The sequence below is a fragment of the Diadema antillarum genome, unplaced genomic scaffold (genome assembly GCF_040938485.1).
Source record: "Diadema antillarum isolate AM-2024a unplaced genomic scaffold, OU_Dant_1.0 seq00000216_RagTag, whole genome shotgun sequence".
NCBI lineage: Eukaryota > Metazoa > Echinodermata > Echinoidea > Diadematoida > Diadematidae > Diadema > Diadema antillarum.
This window is the reverse complement of record NW_027271271.1, coordinates 54,681-79,544: the sequence shown is the minus strand read 5'-3', so window position 1 is coordinate 79,544 and position 24,864 is coordinate 54,681. Positions and strand designations below refer to the sequence as shown.

The 24,864-nt window shown below is 38.3% G+C and overlaps 1 protein-coding gene across 1 annotated transcript in view; it reads left to right on the top strand.

Moving 5' to 3' along the window:
- The window catches only part of LOC139729021 (rhomboid-related protein 3-like), an 87,309-nt gene that overhangs the window by 21,100 nt on the left and 41,345 nt on the right, over positions 1-24,864 (top strand). The window lies entirely within an intron of this gene.

Sequence of the window (24,864 nt, the reverse complement as noted above, 5' to 3'; positions counted from 1 at the left end):
AAGCACGTGATGAAGGGAGCACATAATTGTGGCGGCATTATTTGCAAGACTTTACAATGAACCAATTCTGTGTTGATGTTGGAAGCAGGATGATGACACATCTGCCTCCTGCTGCCAGCATAGTAGTAACAATGATATTACTAGGGAGGAGACCGTCCCAGCTACATTCTATAAAGCATCCCCCAGAGCCACATTACTTCCAGATATTCATTCCCGTGATTTTCATCTGCTCATCAATCGTGTCCGTAATGTGAAATCTCTGATTATGTGCACAGAAGAGGACATCTTAATAGTTCTAGAGTTGATCAGAATATTTTTTTTACGTCTCACACTACTTCCTTGTGCTCTTTGTCGTTTTGTGTTTGTGCTTGTCTATCTGTGTCTCTAGCTCGATTCCATCTAATTCGTGTGCTACTTTTCAGAGGAAAATACACACCAAGGAGACATCAACATCGCACAAAAGCAATTTAAAGCAAAGTATAGAAGAGATCAATCAATGTGGAGAGAAAAACTGTTGCGATGCTTATATATTGTATATCCAATTTCCTGCAAGCTTTGTATGAATCTCTTGCTTCTCGAGTTCATTAATTGCATTCAGATAACTTCCTTGGTAAGTTGGACATTTTGTTAATCTCTATTATCACCACTGGCTACTGTCAATGATAGATATGATAAATGTAAAAGCTCCAACAGCAGTTGTGCTATTAATTTCCATAATATTGTGTTAGCCCCCATCGGAAGCTCTATTTGGTCATACGCAAAATGCATCGAGCACCATCTCTATCTCTAAACTAATATAGATTTTCTAAACAATTGTCACTTGTCGGGAAAAGAAATTTCAACTGTAAGTTCTGAACATGTATCTGAGCAATCCTGCAGTTTGTTAAGGCAAATTTACATATTTTCTTTTACTACTAAATCACCATCTATTCATTTCAAGTCAAAATCATGTTTCAGCGTGTTCATTCTTTCCAGGTTCATGATATGGGAGAGAATGAATACAATTGAACAAATGGTAACTTGCAGGGTTGGTTATTAACTTTACAAAAAAGGACATGGAAAAGAAATAATCAGTGTCTTATGACAAAAGTTTGCAAAAATCTAAGTTACAACAAACAGAGTGTTATGTTAATTTCAATTGTAGCTTCATGACAAATGTTCTGTCAAATATTTTTGATGTAAGTCAAGTGATGATTTTTTAGCTAGACCCCCAAAAGCATACTTAGTAATGTTACGGTAACATTTGTTCAGAGCAACTCTGCAGGTCATTTTTTGCCCATTTGTAATCGATGAAATATTACATGACATCTGGAATATTGAAATGTATTTATTAAAAAATATTAACCCGTTGAGGACGAGTCCCGAGTATACTCGGGCAGGTGTCTATGGGAAATTCGTGTTGTAGCAAAATCAAACTGTCCTCAACGGGTTAAAGAACCCATAGTAATTTGCATTTAAATGAAATCAGTTGTCCCCAGTCTCACATGTACTGTTTTTAAATGATAGTTTGACATCTCGCAAAAATCAGAAAAATCAGAAAATTTAAATTCTACTGAATTTCAAAGACCTTTATTAATTCTGAACATCTATGGCATTAGGTGGTACCTAAATCAAAGATTAACAGAAAGAGGTACATTTCCTTTATTCATGTCATGTCGTTCTAATTATGGACTTGCCCATCTCTCTATTTTTATGTGACGCTTTAATAGTCATAGTAAAAAGGGAGAAAGTAAAGTGTGATTACTGCATATTGTTTGGAACTCGACATTATTGAAAGTGCTCAAGTAAATACCAAAAGTGTGACCCCTGCATGACCTCCCAGTGTTGTGCTTCGGTGCGTAAGATCACCTCATCCATGTGCGCATGGCATACAGCCAGCGTTCAGTCCCGACCGCTAGCAACGAAATGTTTACAGTGATATGCGATAGGGATTGGTAATTAAAGATGCACTTGGTCCTAAAAGGGGTAAAAGAAACCGCAGCCCAAATTTTATGTGGATTTAGTGAAAGCAGTATGTAGAACACATCAGTGAACGCTACATGGAAAATCAGAGAGCCAGTTCAACAATTATGAATTTTTAAAGTTTCAAAGCCGTCATCACTTGATAAGTAGACTACTATATTTCATAATGTCGTTATGGACAATGATATTACAAAAATTTAAAGTAAATAGATTTCAATATTATCACTTTTCTGGCATCATGATAGAGCACTTGACTTACCTCTTTCAGAAAGCAGGAGGAATGATATTACCCTTAACAGTTAGATAGAATGTGTACTTTTTGTGAAAAGCAAAATTTTGTGGAATTCTCCTTAAAGTATTTTCTTTATATTGTTTTGCATGATAATGTTATGAAGTGTAGTAGTCTCCTTTTCCATTGATTTGGGCACCAAAACTTTCAAAATCAATATCTTTTGAGTGGATTGTCTGATTTTCCTCACATATTCTGCTAATATTGTTGCTGTCACTCAATCCACGTTCATATTTGGGCTTTGGTTTCCTTTAGGAGGGAGTCCTTGTTTAACCCGTTGAGGATGAGTCATGAGTATATTCTGGCAGGTGTCTATGGGAAATGCATGTTGTAGCAAAATCAGTCCGTCCTCAATGGGTTAATAGGAATGACAGATGGTCAGATCAGCTCTAGTATTTGAAAGTAGTGGCGGCATCTTTCACAAACTCTGCAGTCTGCATTTCTCTCAAGTTTCATCTCTTTAATGTGTTGTTATTGCTTATAAAATCAGAATGCAGGACTGGTCACGCTTCCTCACGGGTGCAGCATTCTGCAATGAATATGAAATTTAACTGGTTGAATTTCATATCACTTTTCAAAAAGTAGAGGAGGATTTATACACACGCAGACATACACTCACAAAATACTTCTAAGGAAAAAAGCCAAGCTGTTTACCATTGGGAGCAGTGAATAAAAAATGTTCTAGTTATCACATTTGATGCATATTGTATATAGTTAAGTTCTATCACAAAACATCCTACCATATAAAATATTTGCAATAAAGCTACAATTATAAAGAAATATCACTAATTTTCTCAATAAACCGTTTATTCTACTCCTAGAAATGATTTTGATAAAGCTGTTGTTCACATTTTGTATATTTAAATATGTAACATTGATTACACTTATTACCGTAATACATTGGTTGTTTCTATCCCTATTTCACATTTTGGAACTACTTTAAAGCCCTTAAAAGCTGGTTTGTTTGGGGTTTTTTTAATCAGCAAATGGTAAATACTGGCTTTAATTTGAACATTAAGGCAGTGAAAGTATACCAACAGATCTTTTAAAATGTGAGGGCATCAAACCTGCATGTATATCACTTTTTTCTTTTCTTTTTCCCCCTTTTTTCACCAAAGAATTCTTCATAGCTTGTTTCTCCTTGATCTTGATTTTCTTTGAGATTCATTGTTCCAGTAGTTTTATGGACAAACTTCTAATCTTGCCAAAGTTTAAATGCATGCATTTAATCACAGTCTTGTTTGTGTTTATGATGAAAGTTAATGTTTATAGGTAATTCTATAAATTGCTATTTGTATATACGAAAAGCTAATCCTTAGCCTAATGCTCTGAAGTTTTGATCATGTGAATGATGCTATGTCAGCCAAATTGGCATCACATTGGTCTCTTGACATCACTTTGGCATTGATCATGTGATCATGGCTTCCTCAATCATAGCTAATTTTCAAAGTAAATGGTAAAATCAGTGAATTTTCTTGGATTTCTTAGAAGGAGTTGACGTTCTTTGTCTAGGATGTGCATGAACATGATACCATAATGATATATATATGGCAAGTGTATTCACAAAGGAAGTATTTCTTGAAAGCTTGTTGTCCCCGCCGAACGAGTTCGAGCAGGGGACTATGAAACGGGCTCCGTACGTGTGTGTGTCCGTCCGTGTGTCCGTGTGTCCGTGTGTCCGTGCGTCCGTGTGTCCGTGCGTCCGTGTGTGATCAAAATCTTCAATTTGCTACTTCTCTGTCATTTATGAGCCAATTTTGATTCTGTTTGCTTTATATGATAGCACTATGTGGGAGCTTTGAAACTTCTACACAGAATTTCAGTTGTGACCTTTGACCTGGACCTTTGACCTATATTGTATATTTTGCTACAAAATGCTACTCCTTCGCCATTTCTAACCCGATTTCGATTCCGTTTGCTTTATGTGATGGCACTAGTTAAGGGCTTCAAAACTTCTACACAGAATTTTGACCTTTGACTTCTTTGACCTTTGACCTTGATTTGTTTGCCTTTATTGTACATTTTGCTACAAAATGCTACTCCTTCGCCATTTCTAACCCGATTTCGATTCCGTTTGCTTTATGTGATGGCACTAGGTGAGGGCTTCAAAACTTCTACACAGAATTTTGACCCTTGACTTCTTTGACCTTTGACCTTGATTTTTTACCTATATTGTACATTGGCTACAAAATGCTACTCCTTCCCCATTTCTAACCCGATTTCGATTCTGTTTGCTTTATGTGATGGCACTAGGTAAGGGCTTCAAAAGTTCTACACAGAATTTTGACCTTTGACTTCTTTGACCTTTGACCTTGATTTTTGACCTGTATTGTACATTTTGCTACAAAATGCTACTCCTTCGCCATTTCTAACCCGATTTCGATTCCGTTTGCTTTATGTGATGGCACTAGGTGAGGGCTTCAAAACTTTTACACAGAATTTTGACCTTTGACTTCTTTGACCTTTGACCTTGATTTTTGACCTATATTGTACAATGGCTACAAAATGCTCCTCCTTCGCCATTTCTAACCCGATTTCGATTCCGTTTGCTTTATGTGATGGCAGCAGGTGAGGGCTTCAAAACTTTCTACGCAGAATTTTGACCTTTGACCTTGATTTGTGACCTGTATTGTACAGTTTGCTACAAAATGCTACTTCCGGCGGGGACATATGTGACCGTGCACCTCAAAACGAACATTAAGTCGCACACACTGATTTTGCGTGAGGACTGAAAATAAGTGAAATGGCTCAACCTAGCCAAACTTGACTTTTTCATATTTTCTGAAAGAGCGGGTCTTCTTTTACATTATGCTAAAATTTGGTATCATAAAACGGGCAAGAAAGTGTGTTTTTAAAGCAGTTCATCTCGAACATTTTTGGTAGAATAGTGTGATCAGGTGTGTCTTTAGAATCCCTTTTTCATTTCTGAAAAACCTTGTCCACACTCTTCACTTTCAACTCTAATAACTTTTGAAAGGATAGGGCTACTGCTTTGAAAGTTGGCATTAAGTATGGACAGAATGTGTTAATGAGGCATGCTTAATTTCAGTTTAATCTAATAATCCCTTCATTGTTGTTACTCTGGTGGTTTACTTCCTGTCTTTTGTCCCATTCATTGCACAGCCAGTACGGCTTGGTAAAGATTAAGCGCTTGAATAGACACTGTACTTCAGAGCCTCTTTTCTCACTTCACACTTTTCCTGAGTTTGTGCTTTCTTTCCAATATTTAGGTATGTTAGGAGAGTCCATTTGATTTGAGTTATACATCATTTTAAAGCTTAAAGTCTGCTCTTTCAGAATATGGTCTTAACTAAAAATTCATGTCTGGCGACTTTTTGTTTGTTTCGAGGTGCAGTGTCACATATATTACGCACCGCGTAATTTCTACTTTTCCTTGTCAAATTTTGGATACTCTATTACCAAAAAGTAATGGTTATCTCATGGTACACTCACAGCATTGAAAGTCCAGGCCACCTCTTTTACAGCCCAATTGTATCCCATGATATTAGATCATACTATCTTTTTCAATAATTTTCAATTTATTTGGCATTCCTTGGCTCAGGTGTTCATAAGTCAATTCTACTATCTCATTTCAAATATACATATGTGTACCCATGGGATACATTCTGATAACAGTATAGTGTAGCATTAATAATATGGAATGATGATTGTGAAAGGTTATTAAAACTTGTGAATTGTTATTCATAATAAGTTATCATATTTGTGCACTTGTACAACTACATGTTTTCCCTTTTTAACTTGTCTTGATTCTTCCCCAAGTATTAATTAACACTGACACACCATTCTGGTCACATTGTCTATGCAAGTTCATTCTTTATTTGAACATGAAAACTTTATTAGATGCATTATGTCACTTTGAAAATGAATGAATTGCTTAACCAACTTAGAAAAAACAAAGAATAGTCAATTTGGATATGTCCATGTAAGCTAATTTAAAAATACAAATTAGCTCATTGGTTAATATTCTGGCATAGCATTATACAATTTGATTACTAGTAATTCTTTTTGAGCCTCATCCACAAAGTGCCACCGGACATATGTTTTCAGGTTGTCTGTCTGCCTGTTGTTCGTAATCAAGTTTGTGGATGTTGTAAACTAAAGCACTGTTTGAGGTATCCAAATAAAACTTGGCATATTATGTTAGCATTAGTGAATGAAGCTGTGCCTATCAACTTTTAGATGCACATGCTGAAGTTCAAAGGTCACAGGTCTAGGTCAAATACTAAAATTCACCATTTCCCCCATATTTCTAATGCCTATTAAAAGGTATTTTCATGAAACTCAGTGTATATGTGTTTGTGTAACTAGGTAAAGATTCTGTAGATTTTTTGTTAAAGTTTTTAGATAAAAGCCATGGGAACAATGTTCTAAAGTCAGGTGAACATACTAAAATTTCACATTTTCCCCTTATCTGGGAAATTGCTCTAGTTGTATTCATGAACCTATCACATGTACCCTGGTATACGTGAACTGCCTGACAATGATTCTCTTGGTAGGTTTTTTAGGTCATGAGGTTGAAGGTCAAGGGTCAAAGGTCAGGTTAAAATGCAAAAATTGTACTACTTATGGTGAAATTACACTATTTGCTCCATACAGAGATGTGCCTTTGAAATTATTTTGTGTTTTATACACTTTAAAGGTCCTGTTAACCTTTGGGAGCAGTGATTTAAAAAATGTTCAAGATATCACTTTTGATGCATATGTGCAGGTCAGTTGTATCACAAAACATCCTACCATACAAATTCTTTGCAGTGAAGCCTAAAATATTAAGAAATATCACTATTTTTCTCCTTAAACCATAACTGTAGACAGTTAATTAGTCTGGAAACATTTTACTGTTGTTCACAGTTTATATATTTAGCAATACTTAACATCGATTATACTGGTTCAAATGTTTGTTTGTTTGGTTTTTTTTTTTTTTTTTGCATTGGTTGTTTCTATTCCTAGCTCATATTTTAGAACTATTTTTAAGCACTAATGCTGGGTTTTTGTTTCATCTGCAAATGGTAAATTATGCCTTCAATAATTAAACTTGAGTATACTGGACAATGATTATGTAGAAAAGATTTGGGCCATAGAGTCAAAGGTCAAGAGAAAATGCTGACATTTTTCTCTTTTTGTCTATCATACTGTATTCTTGGAAAATGGCTCAAGTATTGTAGTGAAAATTGGTGTCTTACACAGATAGTAATTATTTGTCAATCATATGGAACCATTGTCTCACATTGCATTGGCAACATGCTCTGTATACCTATACTAGGGAGAATATGCAAAATAGCAGAGGCATACCATTCACCATGACAACCTTCCTACTTATCAAATTAAGATATATTGGGTAGCCTTATTTCATAGGATAATCCAACATCCATGCCTGCTTTAGGGCCATGTATTTTCTGAATAGTCACTCAGTGCATGTAGCATCTTGTGAAATAGAAAGATCCCAATATGAAAAAATTAGTCTTTTAGAAATATTATGTCAAAAGCTGCATCTTTACGTCACTTTACAACCGGCAAGCATCAGGAAAACACTGAAATTCGCTGCTGCATGGATGGATTAGGATGTACCCATAGTCTGGTGGATATGCCTGAAACTTTAGACAGGAGAGAACCAGCGAGAGAGGGGGAGTGAGGGCATTCGTATGCATGCCACATGCCGGGGGAATGCGGCGCAGCGGTTTCCGGGCGCGAGGCAGTCCCAGCTGTTGATGAGCCCGCCATCTCGCTGGGGACACTGGCGAGCGGTTACCCATCAAATATTGAGCTCTCCTTACTCGCCATGAGAAATTCATAGTCTTGATGGATGGCGGGGCTAGAGCCTTTGCTGCCCAGGCCAGGACTGGTGGCAGAAATGAGGGGGGAAAGAAGAAAATTAAAAGGGGGGTCAAAGGGGGAGGGGGGGAAGGAGATGTGATTGTGCCCTAGGATGTTCCTTTGCTGCCATGTCTCAGTAATGTGATCACGATGACATACAACTTTCTCTTTTCTCTCCTCATGTTGATGTTCCTGCACTAGTCTTTTCTCACAGTCCTCCCTTACTCACTTAATTCTCAACTCAAGTTATGTGCATGTCATACTTCCCACACCGCTGCCTCGAGATGGGTAGTCTGCTTCGTTCAGACTCGAAACGTCGCATCTTGACAATAACATGCATCGCCTGTTTGCAACACTGATATACTGGTTGCTGTTATAAATTCAGACAACAATGACATGAGTATGCCAGTTGCTAGTCCGGCCTTATTTGCATCCCTGTATTTATTTAGGAATAACTTTCCAGACTCTTTTCGCTTCTCCATTTTAAGCTTTACACAATCATTTTTCTTCTTCACTTCCTTCTCTATCCTCCCTACCACCCCCCTGCCGGAGTTTTAGCCAGTGATCCAATCATCTTTTTATTTAAGCAATAATAAGCACAAGTCTAAGTAGCACTAGACTGTCATATTATTTTTTTTTCCGAAACTGTTGTAAGGTATTGAACATAACTTATGCATGCGTACTTAACGTTAAGTGGTTCTTGATTAGGAAACTAAGTCTTAATTGAAGTAAATTAAATTCTGCCTGGGAAATAGTACACATTGGGTATGTAACTATGGGAAAGTTATGTTCAATACCATACAGTTTTGATAAAGTGAATTGCAAGTGCAGACAGCATTCTGTCTTCAAATAGAAGTGCATAATTATTCGTTATAGCAGAAAAGGATCATTTTAGCCTGCTTCTGTGAGGTTCTGAATTTCCCATAGTCTCTGCACAGGGCCTGTCAGAGTCATGGGTAATAGATTAACCATAATACTGTGTTTCTTATGGTGGCGGTAGAAAGGATTATTGATATGATTATGGCCGCCTTCGGCCATTTCTCGTATTCATGTAGTCATCGCAAGATAGAAAGGAAGAAGCAGCCATGAATATCAAGTGTCGTACCAGCCACATTGATGCCGGCTCGAGTGTTCCGCGCTATGTCGAACTGTGTAAACATTTTATGGAAATGCAGTGGTGCGAATGCGGAAATATATATGTGTACAAATATTTGTATGCGATGTCTTGATTTACGCGAGGCAGACAGGCATAAATGTTGGGTACATTTGATGCGCACTCTCTTCATCAAAGATTCATGCACTTGACACCAAAGTGTGAACCCATCGCTCTCCCCCCCCCCCCCCCCCCCCCCAACAGCCCAGCCCAGCCCAGAATAGCCATAGAAAACTAGTCGAAGTTCACAGCTGAGGTGAGGATCTGGACTGTGCATTTATAGCTCTCATGTTAGAACCAAACAGCCAACCACAACCTCATCTCCAGATTTGTGAATGGCATCATAGCGACGGGTATTATTCAACGTTAGTAGCACTCACCTGCGATACATCGTGGGAAATAGGTAGTGGATATAGGGCTCACACAGGTAAATAATTCCCCATAGAGACGTGTGTTTAAAATAAATTAAAAATTCAAAAAATTCTGTAAAATAGCTGGGAGAAAAGAGTTGTTCCATCTTCGTTAACGATCGCCCCGACACTGTACAGGCATGCTAACCTGGAAACATTTAACTGCACATTACTTGAATATGAGACCATTCTGAAGCAAATAATTTTTATACAACAATAAATATATAATGTACTCTTAAATGAGTCCACGAGGATTGGAACAATCATCCCCAGCATTCCCACTGATTCCCACTGATCAGGTACTAGTCATCCCCTTTAATATTATATTGTTACAAAACCGTGTACTAGTTATGACTGCTTGCAAATTGTTTTTAAATGTCAGTTAATAGCTTTTGAATTCTTGTGATATGTATGGATGCATTTGAAACTATGTTATGTGGTTTACATCTTGCTATAATTGGTAGTAGAGATTACAAACATTGTTTGAAACATGGTTTTCAGATTAACTGCCATGGAGGTGTGATTCTAAACTGTGTTTCACAAGAAACAAGGTTTTGAAACTCTTTGTGGATAAGCAAATGGTATTTCAAACACAGTTTAAATGAAGTCACAGACTGAAAAGCACGCACCCTGTTTGACCTAATTACCGAGGGACAGGTTGTGCATTATGTGATGTGCAATGGCACAGTCTGAGCGAGACAGAAACACGCTCGGGAGAAACTCTTAATAACCAGTCCTCTGTCAAGTAATGCTTCAAAACCATGTTTCAAAACTGTGTTACACGGTACGCAAAATCCTGTAAACATGGCCTATGTCATGGCTAATTTTGTAGTGTTGCCATTAAGACCCTTAACAAATACATTTATGAAGCATATTAAAGGACAAGTTCACCTTCATAAACATAAGGATTGAGAAAATGCAACAATATTAGTAGAACACATCAGTGAAAGTTTGAGGAAAATTGGACAATCAATGCAATAGTTATGATTTTTTTTTAATTTTTGTGTTGGAACCGCTGGATGAGGAGACTACGACAGCTTGTGAGTCATTATGCGTACGACAGTATAAAGAAAATGTAAAAGAAAATTCAACATATTTTCACTTTTTTCGCATAATAAAAGAGCACTTGACTTCCCTCTTTCTAAAGGCAGGGGGAATAATATTACCCATAACATTTGTCGGCAACGAGTCAGGGGAATGTGTACTTTTTTCAAGAGATGGAATTTTGTGAAATTCTCTTTATGTTTTCCTTATATTGTTGTACGCATGTGACATCTAAGTTATTCATACACTGCAGTAATCTTCTCATCCAGCGGGTATTGCACAAAAACTTCAAAAATTCATAACTTTTGAACCGATTGTCTGATTTTCCTCAAACTTTCAATGATGTGTTCTACTAATGTTGCTACATTCTCTCAATCCTTATGTTTATAAAGGTGAACTTGTCCTTTAAGAAGCAAAAGCAGTGAGGGATGAGGGGGGGGGGGGGGGGGGGAGGTGGATCCAAAGGGGAAAACAATTCTGCGGCCAGCTCTGACATCCAGATGTAACAGTGGGACAATAGTCATCAAGGTTTACTCAAACGTTTGTCTGCGTGTTAGCTGTACGATGGATTGAAAAGCTGAGAACTCACTCATACTACAAAATGAGATAGCCTCATTTTTCTCCCCTCTTCATTACGTTCTGATTTCAGGGAAATAATATCAAACAAAAGCAATGAAAAAAAAAGAAAACAAAAAGCTGTTTTGCAGGAATCAATTTCCTAATCAACATGCTTCATTTGGCGTTCCAGGAGGGCATAAAAGCAATCGGGCAAGGCCTGTTACGCTGACTCAGCCCAAACGATGGCCGGAGGGTACTGGGAAGCTGGGCCGCGTAATGATGGCGGGATCGGGTGGATGGCAGGACCATAAATCATCATCTCTCATCGTTGTCTCTCTGTAAATGTTTGTTATGGAGAAGTAGGGTGGAAAATTGTGAGCCAGAAATGGAGGAATGGGATTTGATTTTTTTTTTTTTTTTTTTTTGAGGGGGGGGGTGGGGGGGGGTTGAGGGTGGAGGGAATGGGACTTCTTGGAAAGAGAGTTTAGGGGGAGCCTGGGAAGAGACTACAGCATGATGCATTCCTTCACTTTGTATCTTCAGTTGAAGTGTATTGATAATCTAGATTCTGAGAATGTAATACATGAAATACATATACTCACACATATACAGACAAATATACAGTCATTATAGATAAATAGATGAGTAGATATTGCATGTCATACTGTTTGTATTATTCATTGAACAATCATGGTCTTATTTTACAAGTCAATTTGATGTTCACAAAATTGATAACCCTGCAAAGGTATTGTGCATCCACAATAAATGGTAGTAGTTATAACCACTGGCAAATAATGCCTATAATACAGGTGGTGCTGACTACACTAATTATACAGTACATTCCCATTATAAAGAATGTGGTTATGATGAAATTTCTATGTACAACAAAGTAAAAATTCGGGTCTCAAAATTACCATCTGTATATCTTTAAATAATTTATTTCAGTACTTCAATAACAACAGTTTGATAGTCCTAGGACTTTGTTATAAAATCAGCTTAGCCGTTTGCACTCTTGAAGGTCAGAAAAAAAAAAAGTATTGCAATATTGTACAGTTACAACATGCAGATGGAAGGATGCGTAGAAACACAAATCAATCTAGCTGGTTATTCCAGGATTGAGAAATGTTTCTATCACTCATGAGTACTTACAACTCTTCTATCAACATGTGGAGTGCATCCTACATAGTGCATCCTCTTTCCAGTTAACATTGTCACATGACACTGTATGTACAGTCAAACCTCCATTTATAGTGGCCACCTGTCTATAGCAGCCACCTGCCTACATATGTGCAAATTAAAAATCCCCCCTGTGAGAAAAGCCATGTTCTGGGCCTTGTGCATTTTTCCGCCTTCTTTTCTCTTATCTTGTTGATACTGTTGCCACTAATGGATACTACAGTTGTACAGTATACAATCAAACCTGTCTTAGCGGCCACCTGTCTATAGCGACCACCTGTCTATAGTGGCCACTGAAAAATCCCCCCGAGAGAAAAGCCCTGTTAAAGACCCTGTGTATAGCGGCCACCTGTCTAACACGGCCAGCGGCCACAAATTTTGTTTCCCGCGGTAGATTTTAACCTGTCTATAGCGGCCAAAAACCCAATGGAGCCATAGCCGAGTCGATAATTCAGCGTATTTTTCTGCTTTGTAGCCGTGCGGGCAACGTTCTGTGATCGCCCCTGCTGCATTCATCCCTAATTCAGTCATAATAATGCACTAGTATTAAGCTTTCTTCATGACAATACACATACTACTGTGCAACAATTTCATATACACCGGCATGGTTAAATGCATGAAACACACAGTGTGTGCATACGTACACACATACATGTACATGTAAGGATGCAACGATGATACATACTTGTACATGTAAGCAATGCACACAAAGTTATATAACCTGTCTATAGCGGCCACCTGTCTATAACGGCCACTTTTTCCGTCTCCCTTGGGTGGCAACTATAGACAGGTTTGACTCGTACCTGTAACAATCAAGACTCATTCACAACTGTTCATGCGAGTGATCCCTTTGAAAGGGTCTTAACTATGCCAATCCGATTAGTTCATTGCTTCCCATTGTAATACTCACCATTAGGTTAGAATGTTTATCCTACACTTTGCATAGCTGGAGACATCGCACCCATGGAAGATTAGATTTAAAGGGATACTCAAGTCCTTGTTCAATTTGACTCCAAAACTTTCCCTAGATGCTCTCTGCACAAAAGCATCATGCAGACTTCATCCATAGGTCTACTGTAATTCCCTGTTTTAAATGTCATCAACCTCTCAATCATTTTAATAAGCATTTGAATTCCGTGTAGGATGATTGTGATTATGATTATGATTATGATTTCTTTTAAAAGGGCATTGTACCGGTTTTTTATTTTTTTATATGTTGTTCTTTTAATTCTAAAAGACCCAGCGGTGCAAACAGAATCAAAATTTCATAACGATTTAGTCCGTAATTTCATGTTGAAAATGGAAATTTTTTGGCGAGAATTATGCTGATGAGCTGACGAGCCCGGATGTTGTGATGTCACAGGTGCCAAATGTTTCACTGATTACAAGCCCTCGCATACGCGTGCGTTAAATCGTGCCGAGTAGCAGACGACGCTGAGGCCCAATTTAGCTAGCAGGCGGCACTTATGTACTGTCCTATCCATGCAGCTGTCTCAAATTTCGCTGAACCAAATCGCACCAAAATTACAGGATATACTTCTAAGCATATTTCAAAATACCGTATTATATTTGAACGAAATCGGTAATCGAGAAGTGTCAATATTGACGCTGAAGTGAAAGTTGTCACTAAAAAAACCCTCACACTTCGCGAGAGATCTTGGTAAACGCGATATGCACAATCTAGAACTGAAGTTAGCCGACTAGTGCCGTGCGAACGGGGAATTTACGCAAGAACTAAATTAAAAAATGTCATGATTTTAGCGATTTGTGTGATTTACGAACTTTATTTTTCATTCAACGTAGCTCAAATAATTTATAAATTGATTTCTTGCTCTCGATTACTTGAAAGATTTGTCTCATGATATTAGATGGCTAACTTCAGTCTGTGCGTGCGCAGGCAAGTAGGGTTACTATGCCGCGATCACTCTTGTTTAGTCGTACAGAGCAGATTGTTTTTAGCGACGACAGGAAAGTCGACAACTTCACTTACGCTTCTCAACTTGCGATTTGGTTCCAATTAGCGTGAGCAAGTGGACATGAGTCATAAAATACTTCTTGTGATTTTGGTGCAATTTGCTTGGGTGAATTTTGAGATATCTACATGGATACGGAAGTACTCTAGCACTATGCCTACACCAGCGCTTGGATCGCGAAGCGGTGGCCCTGTTTGTATCTACGTGGTCGGGCCACTCTTCCGAGGTATGGGTCCTACTAAAACTAGATCTAAGTTAGTCCTTGGTGTTAATACGACCACCATGAGATTTATCTCGACCACAAAAACATTGAAAATCCATAAAGCAGATACCTTACCTGCAAAATTCAGCACAGAAACAACAGGGCCTGCAGCACAAGGGCCTCTAGCGGCAACGCTAGACCTTGGAGTCTGGACTTTCGTCTGGACTTTCTTCAAGTTCTGGCAGCAGGGCCATTCAGGGTATGTATTGCATACGAGACTATTAGCGCTGTGCACGTACAGCTGTCGACGGAGCGGCGAGTAGAATCTTCTCGGTCCTTGACTGCTCACTAGTCCTAGTCCTACTTCTAGTCTAGAGTCTATATGTACTGAGTGCCGTTTTCTTCTAACTAGGCGTAAACCGTGATTGCCGTTGACTATTTTTTGGATTTAGATTTTAAGAATCACTCAGTCCTCATCTTCGTTAGATAGTTTGAACTGTGATGTCGAACCATTATCGCTCATCATCAATGCATCGTTAGTGCAACGTCACTTTTTTTACACATAGTTTTCTATGGGCAGCACGTTCGGACAATGATGCCAATTTCATTTTGCATATCTGGAATATTCCCCACAAATTTGGTCTAAATAAAAAGCTTTTGAAGAGATTCCTTTTAAGAATTAATAAATATTGTTTATTTCAGCTCCATATTGCAATTTTACTAAGTAACAGTTTTTGCAGTACTTTGTGTGAGATTTCATCAGTAAATTGACATGTGTAGAACCTTTCTAGTTCGTTTTGCTAAATTCGGAGGTTGGCACCTGTGACGTATGCCAAATTGTGTGGATCGTTCCTTGGCTTGCTCGTTTTCATTTTTTTCAAAAAATCATTATACCCCCGCCAAACGAAGTTTGAAGGGGGTATATAGGAATCAGCGGACGGTCGGGTGGTCGGGCGGTCGGGCGGTCGGTCCGTTGCAAATCTTGCGTCGCGAACTACTTCCTCAGTTTTCAACCGATTCCCATAAAACTTGGCACAGATGTGTGCCTTGGGTTGTAGATGTGCAAGACATAATTTTTTGACAGCCGTACCCAAAAGTACGTTGCCATGGTAACGGCATATTATGGGCAAAAATGGGTACAAATCTTGCGTCGCGAACTCCTCCCACAGTTTTTGATCAATTTTATGAAATTGGGTGCAGATGTTCATCTGAATATGTTAATGTGCAAGACACATATTTCCGCAGTGGCAAAAAGTGCGTTGCCATGGTGACTGCATGTTATTGGTAAAATATAGGGCAAAATGCTTCATGGCAAAACTGCTTCATCAGTGTTCTTCCAATTCTCATGGAATTCATATTGAATGTTTGTCTTAGGATATAGGTCAGCATGACACATTTCTTGACAGTGACAAAAAGTATGTTGCCATGGTAACAGCTCACATATTATGAGCCAAAATGATGGAAAATTTTGTGTTGCAAACTACTTCCTCAGTTTTTGCCCAATTTCCATGAAACTTGGTACAGATGTGTGCCTTTGGTTGTAGATGTGCAAGACGCATTTTTTGACAGTACCCGAAAGTACGTTGCCATGGTAACAGCATATTAATGGCAGAAGATCAAGGAAAGATCTTGCGGATTTAACTACTTCCTCAGTTTTTTGACCAAAGCTTATGAAATGTGGCACACACCTTGATCTTGGTGGGAAGATGTGGAAGACATTTTTCGGACGTGTCGGAAGCTGCGTTGCCATGGTAACGGCATATAAATGGCAGAAGATCAAGGAAAGATCTTGCGGATTGAACTACTTCCTCTGTATTCGACTGAAGCTCATGAAATGTGGCACACACATTGGTCTTGGTGGGAAGATGTGCAAGACATATTTTTGGACGTGTCGGAAGCTGCATTGCCATGGTAACGGCATATTAATGGCGGAAGATCAAGGAAAGATCTTGTGGATTGAACTACTTCCTCAGGTTTTGACAAAAGCTTATGAAATGTGGCACACACAATAGTCTTGGTGGGAAGATGTGCAAGACATATTTATCGGACGTGTCGGAAGGTGCGTTGCCATGGTAACGACATTTAAATGGCAGAAGATCAAGGAAAGATCATTCCTTGCGTAAGACTGTCGTCACGGGGCGGGGGTATTAATCACCTTCAGTGATATTTCTAGTTACAGGCTTGTCCTGGGTTTTAGAATCCTCTCTTTCCAGTTGTAGGCATCAAAAAATGTAGATTAGAATTATCAGACAAGTAGAAAATGTCAGTACAGGTTTCTTTTAAAGGAATCAATATAAAAAGGGGGAATTTCATGAAGATTTGTTTGTGGAGCAAAAAGGGACATGTGAGACCATAATATCACTGCATTGATCCATTTTTGTCTCGCCCACCGGAGGTGAAGGCGAGACTAAGGGATCCAAATGGCGTCCGTCCGTTGTCCATCCGTCGTCCGTCCGTCGTCCGTCCATCGTCCGTCGTCCGTCGTCCATCACAAATGTTAAAGTTTACCTGCAAGACTCTCTTATGATGCATAACTTGGCAACAGTTACAGCAATGGCAGCCACACTTGGGTTATAGAAGCACGAGGGGTATCTTCATGTTGTGGTGTTGTGGGAGGTCATGTGATGATGTCAAAGGTCATTTGAGGTCATATATTAAAGAGTATGTGCAAGACTCTTTTCTATGTTAAAGTTTACCTGCAAGACTCTCTTTTGACAAATAACTTCACATAAGTTGCTTAGATTACAATCTAATTTGGGTCATAGATGCACTTGGGGTACCTTCATGTTATGGTGCCATTGGAGGTCACAGGATAAGGTCAAAGGTCATTTGAGGTCATATGTTAAAGTTTACTTGCAAGACTCTCTTATCACACGTAACTTAATATATGTCGCTACAATGGCAATCAAATTTGGGTGATTGATGCACTGGGGGTACCTTCATGTTATGGTGCCGTAAGAGGTCACATGATAAGGTCAAAGGTCATTTGAGGTCATACGTTAAAGTTTAATTGCAAGACTCTCTTATCACACATAACTCAGCACATGTTGCTACAATGGCAATCAAACTTGGGTGATGGTAGATGTCCCTTGGGAAGTTGAAGGTAGCCACAAGGTCAAAGGTTATTGACAGGGGTCAACGAACTTTTAGGGCCCAATGGTAAGTTTTTAGGGCGCATTTCGTTTATGGCTCATAACTTTTGATCCCTATGTCCGTTTGTGACCAAACTTGGATGGAAGATGTCCCATGGGGAGGTGAAGGTCGTCACAAGGTCAAAGGTCACAGACAGGGGTCAACAAACTTTTAGGGCCCAATGTTATGTTTTTATGGCGCGTTTCGATTATGGCTCATTACTTTTGATCCCTTTGTCCATTTGTGACCAAACTTGGATGGTCAATGTCCCTTAGGGTGTTGAAGGTCATCACAAGGTCAAAGGTCATAAGCAGGTCAATTAACTTCTGGAGTTATAAAAAATATTAATTCCTTGTACGCGAATGGGCGAGACACAATTTGGCGATTGCCTTGTTTATGCTAGAGATTGACGCTGCTGTTAAAACATGTGGAAATTCGGAATTCATTTAACCCGTTGTGGACGAGTCCCAAGTATACTCAGGCAGGGGTCTATGGGAAATGCGTGCTATAGAGACGAAGGGATCGCCTGCGGCGTCTGTCCATCCGTCGTCCGTCCATCCGTAACGCTACAAAAACTTGCATAACTCTCTACTGAGGACTTCAATTTCAATCAAACTTGGAGGGAAGAGCGGTTATACAAAGTTACACACTTTACTAAACATGAAGGTCACCTGAAGGTCAACGGTCACAGACAGGGGTCAATGAACTTTGGGCCCAATGTTAAGTTTTTACCGCGCGTTTCGATTATGGCTCATAACTTTTGTTGTATATGTCTGTTTGTGACCAAACTTGGATGGTAGATGTCCCTTAGGAGTTGAAGGTCACCACAAGGTCAAAGGTCACACACAGGGGTCAACAAACTTTTAGGGCCCAATATTAAGTTTTTACGGTACGTTTTGATTATGGCTCAAAACTCTTGATCCATATGTCTGTTTGTGACCAAACTTGGATGGTAGATGTTCCTTGGGGAGTTAAAGGTTATCACAAGGTCAAAGGTCACAGACAGGGGTCAACGAACTTTTAGGCCCAATGTTTTGGCACTTGCCTTGTTTATTTGATGTAAAATGCTGATTCAAAAGGAGCCTGAGAAACATTTTATGGGATGATAGATTATTGGTGAAGACATATTAATAAAAGTTTGATGATTTTAATCTACCTTCACACCTGATAAAAAAACTACGCATTAAGCAATATCAGTTATAAGTTGTCCCATCCTCATGATGTATAGTGCTTAACTAGCAATCCTCACCAAATTGTAATGGGCCATGCCAAAACTTTTCATGTCAATATTTTTCATGGTTTTTTTTCAAGGTATTTTTTCAAGTTTTCAAAGTTGGGAGAAGTCGATTTTTTTGAAAATGACATGACATTATTCCCTTACTCTTCCGATTTTATTTCATATATAACACGACTCATAAAAGTACTCGGTTACGGAGATATCGATGATTTTGTGAGAGCCTGTCAAGTGGTCTAGGAAATCAACATTTTGAGAACCCACCTTCAAAGTTTTCCTTCCGACGCATTGGTGATGAAGGGGAGGTAAGACAGTTTTCATGTCTTGACAAAAGAAGGTATGCTCCTAGCAACCTCTGCAATGTTCATTCAAGCTTAGCGCCAGTGGTCTATGCACGACCAGTCAGTAACCAGGATGCCACGCACTGACCAATAAGATCCCTCCCTATTTGCTAGGGGCAGAGTCTATCTACGGCGCTAAATCCAAATCTTCGGACAACTTTTTGTTCCATTGAAAGTCAGAAAATCACAGCTCAGAAAAACGCTCATTTTTTGTCTTTCCTTTCATCATTTAGCCTCAAAATTTCAGCACATAAAAGCCAAAACATCAGATTACAAAATTAAGTCAAAAACAGAAATTGAATGGTTTTGACCGATTTTGATGATCAGACTACACACTCAATTTTCTTGGCTCAGCCATCAGCAACTTTCAGATCCTTTTGTTGTGGTGGGTCACAAATTTGCTTTCTTGCTTTGAGCAAAATCTCGGTCAGTTTCTTTCATGATAGGTTTTCATTATGGGGGAAAAAACTTACGTGGGGACACACGATAATGCACCATTTCAGACAGGAATAGTGGAGATGATTGCAAAGCAATTGAATGTAGGATAGAATGAAATAGGGGAGATGAAGGAGGAGATGATGGAGGGATATGTCCCATAGAAAGGAGAGAGAGAGAGAGAGAGGTAGATAGGATGATGATGATGACATGCCTGAGTAGGCTAATCACAGGCCATGCATGATTTGTGATGGGGGAAGGTGATTCCCAGCCCGAGTATGGCCTAGTCGTAAGGCGCAGGATTTTCAGCATTTATATAAAAGCGCGTAAGCAGCTTTCGGCTGTAGAGTAACCAAAACATATACAGGAGCTGATCATAAATCTCTTCTGTCTCTCCCTCTCATTCTCTCTCTCTCTCTCCCTCTCCATCTCTCTCCTCCGAGACAGACACATTGCTGATTATGCATGTTGACTATAAAACATCATTAGGAATATGATACAGTGAATTCATATTGGGAGCTTTCTGCCAGAATGTATCTGAAGCAGGAAAAAAAAACACAAAAAAACTCAGAACATGCATATATATACTCAGACCATTGCTAAGATTCTTGCCAAAAATGGCTAGTTGCTAAACTACACCATACCAATGGCATAAAAAATGATGTAAAAATGAACTGTACATACTTATAAAACTATTGCATAGTTTTAGGATATTAATTGTGTTCAAAACCAAATTTGAAAGTGCAAGTGCTCATAAAAAAAAGCAGTATTGTGAGTATTAAAACTGCTGACATGCATAGTATGTATGTGTAATCAGTTTCTCTCTTCACAATAAAAAATACTTGTGATAATGATGAAAATGATTCTGATAATAATGATGACATTAGATGAATCTGACCTTTTATTTAGGGAGGGGTCTGTCTCTTCTCTCACCTTTTGCCATGACACATTTTTGGCAGGAGGTTAATGATGGTTAGCGTGTTGACAGGTAGTGGAACACAGAAGAAAAAGAAAGGAAAGAATATGTGATTTGTTTAACTTAATGCTGTATTCTTGCATGATAAAGCAGACATCCAAGTGGATATGATGCACTTGTAGGGAGTCTGCTTTACTCCTGGTCTGATAGGGACATCTGTCCGGAATAAGTACCACAAGAGGTTGCCATTCCTCACCCTGTATGCTTTTATTTCCGACCTTTGTAAGTCCCATTGGCATAGACTATCACCACTGAACTGTTGCAAACTCAATGAGGGAAGAAGAGAAGCAGCTTGGAGATTAGAGAGAGTGGGCTAGTGGCCAGTCAGTTTTGAGAGTTTGTTTCTTGTAGCAATGATGGGTAGGAGAGTTAATGGTTTGTATGTAATCCTAATTTGTCACTACTGAATGCCCTGCAGTAGTTTTATGGCTGTTATGTGAGCTGAAACAACAAATTTGTTCAAAATACTCAGTGTATGGCTGAACAAATTCTATTCAAAATGTCAGCTACAACATATAATAATATTATATGTTGTTATATATGTTATGCAATATTATCACTTTCTCTCAAAGCCGATGATTCCCTGTTAGACTTGTATGTTTGGGATGTTTATCATCATGTAGATACTGTATGCGCCATGTATTTTAGTTGCTAGCGTTAACACTGCCCAAAGATCAAGGAGAGGATTGGCGGGGGTCTGGGAAATACCCCTTGTTTGAGAGGGAAGTTTCATGAGAAGTTTCGCAAGAAGTTTCATGGGGAGTTTGTGTTCACGCCGGCAAAACTGTGCAATATCAAAGATTGCAATCTTTTGCCAGTGTGACCACAGCTATTATTTCAAGTAGTTGTGCCAGAATAAAGACTGTTTGTGAGTACACTTGGTCAATAGCACAATCAGGGTATGCAAATGTGTAACAGGGGAAAAATGAGAAAACTTGGTGAAAATGTGTTTTTTGCTGTTTGTTGTAGTGTACAAAGTTTCATTTCATGTAAACAAAGAGTCAAAATTTTGCATTAAAATGCGCACAAATTAGCATTCTAATTAGGGATGTCAAATTTCATTAAAATGACTAAAATATTGGAAAAATTCATTAAAAAAAGGAGAAATGTTTTTTCATCTGAAATTGCTTTTAGATATTCCTGATAAATACTCCTTTCGTTCACTACTAGCGCATTACCATGACATATCGCAAAATATGAATTAATGTCAAATTTTCACTACTCAAAATGGATGATCAGTTTCGTCGGCACTACTCTGAATTCATATTAGACCACTTTTATATATTTTATAATATTTCACTTTTGCCAAAGAGTGAAGAGGTGAAACTTTCAGGAATAGGTAACAGACATATGCTGGCCATTGTTATAAAGCTTTTATGAAATTAGGGCTGGTATATTGGAAGATATGATATTTTTCATCAGAAAATTATCTTTACAGTTTGACCTTGAATATTCATATATGTGCGCATAGTGTTTGGATCCATTCTCACATTTGTAAACACAGATAGAGGAATGAATATGAGATTTATGTTGACTTGAGTTGATATCCAAGCTGTGACACTCAAACAATGACATATTAAACCAAAATACTATGTTTTGCTTATGATATCTTAGAAAAAATGAAAAAGTATTGAAATAAGGTCACTGAACATTTATCATATGACCTTCATACAGTAGAAGATGGGCTTGGATCAGTCTTATTTTTCCTCAGCAATTTGTAAATATATAAAAAATAAGTACTTGTTGCTCAAATTTGCTAAAATTTTCAAACAATAGATTACTACATATTTACAATTCATGGCTGAAAAACCAAGGATATTAAATAAGGGGAAAAGATTCTTTTAAGTTGTCAAATTAGGATATACATGTACATGTACCTCATTGAAAATACTAAAAGACGGCTGCACTTATTTTCCTCAGCATTTGAAAATGGCTCAAAACTGGCTGAACATTTATTGGCAAACAGCACACCATATTGTAGTGTATCTTCAGTACTTTTAGGAAAAGCAGAAAAATAAGCTGTTTCTCCATGTATAGCTGTACAGCATGGGTTAAAAGGTCACAATGTCACAAAAATTAGCCAGCATTACACTCCTACCATGACAGGACTTCAGACCTCATAACTTTCTCCAGCAGAAAGGACCACTGTTTTTTATTGCATGCAAGCAATGCCAGGAAAAAAAAATCCATTAATTTGATACCAAACACATAGGGGTAGACTTCAAATTCGGACCTCAAATCTTGATTTTACGTAAGTTGTAAAATGCTTTTTTTTTTTATGCATTACATGGGTTTTGGGGGACTTTTTGGTGATTAATCTTTGGTAATTAACAGTACATGAGAAGAGATTAGCTAGTGTATTACCACATGTGATCATTGATGTCTAGGCACGCTGCATGTGAATTTTGAAGTCGGTTGGTGCATTCTTTTAGAAGTTACAACAGTTTAAAGTGAGAAAACCATGATTGCATACCCTGATTGTGCTTATCACCACTCACATTTGAGTTTCACCACAACTCAAAAAAAGACAAGAAAGTCAATACTATCCGATATCCTGTGTCATACTGCGGAACTTAAACTAAATACATTGTAATGTGCACACCATTGGTTTTATTTTCCCAAATTTTGTGAGTTGGGTGCTATTCTTGAATTGAACTTTTTGCCTAGAATTTGCCCCACTGTGTCATTACTTGACACTGCAGCTCCCCTCCGCCGTCTGACGGAGCTATCACTCATGGTACGATGAACCCTCGTCTTGGGTGTACTGTAACTAAATTTCCTGAAATTGTGGGTGGTGAGGGAGAGGGAAGGAACATATGTTGGAGATAAAATGAGATTATTACGTTGAATTGCTGGGAAGTAATGCCTGTAAATGCACAATTATACCATCATTACACACACTCTCTCTCTATCTGTATTCTATCTATATGTCTGTGTATCTCTCTCTTCTCACTCTCTCTGTCTCTGTCTCTGTTTCTCTCTATCTACATGTCTCTATCTATATATACACATATATATATCTCTCTCTCTCTGTCTCTCTCTATCTACATGTATCTATATATACACATATATCTCTCTCTGTCTCTCTCTATCTACATGTATATATCTGTATATAAACATATATCTCTATCTGTCTCTGTCTACATGTATCTATCTATATATACACATATATCTCTATTTGTCTCTCCTTCTCTTTACATTTTCTTCTTCTATTTCTGGTTAAGTACATGTACTGCCTCCTTCAAAAAGCTGAAGATTCTTGCAGACTGTGTTATCTACATTATGACACAATTTATTCACAGATATTCACAAGCACATAGCAAATATGAAGACCAAAGACTAGCCATTAATAGTTGTCTACAATATTCAAGAGACCCTTGTGTCCCTCCTGCTTTTTCTAGAAACAAAGATGCTTATTTTCACTGCACAAAATAGACAACAGTTTATTTTTTTATATTCTTGTTGAATGCTTGCTTCTGCGTGTGTGTTTTAAGGGTTTTAAGCTTTTACAGTGTACTTTCATTCACAGTCCCTATATCCTTTGGCAATTATTGTTATTCCACAACTCTAGAGGTCAAGATTTGGAACTGCAGAGCATTGACACAGAAAAATGAGTGTGTGTGTGTGTGACCTTGTGTGACCTTGTGTGACTGTGTGTATCTGTTAGTTTGTGTGCTCAAGTGTCCATCACCTATTACATGTATGTGTGAATTGTTGATTCTCAGAAGATTTATCTCTAAAGGATTCAGACCATGAAAAGCAAGATCTGTAAACATAGCATAATTTTTGACAGACTATACATCGTAGGCTTAACCCTTACAAGTGGCGGATCCAGAAGGGGTGCACCGGGCGTGCACCCCCTCTTTATTTTTTTTTTTGTTAAAACAAAAGAAATAAAAAGACAAAATGGGGAGGGGTTGCATGCGCCCCTTTAATTTTGTAAACGTGCCTCCCCTTTATGGAATTCCTGGATTCACCCCTGCTTACAGTGCTTTGTTCACTAGCTGGCATCCATGCTGGAGTGTTGTTTTTGCCCATTTGGCACAGATGTCTGCAAACTATTGGTTAATGAAAAGAAATATCCTAAGTCCCTTTAAAGGTCCTGGTTACCTTTGGGAGCAATGATTTTAAAAATGTTCAAGATATC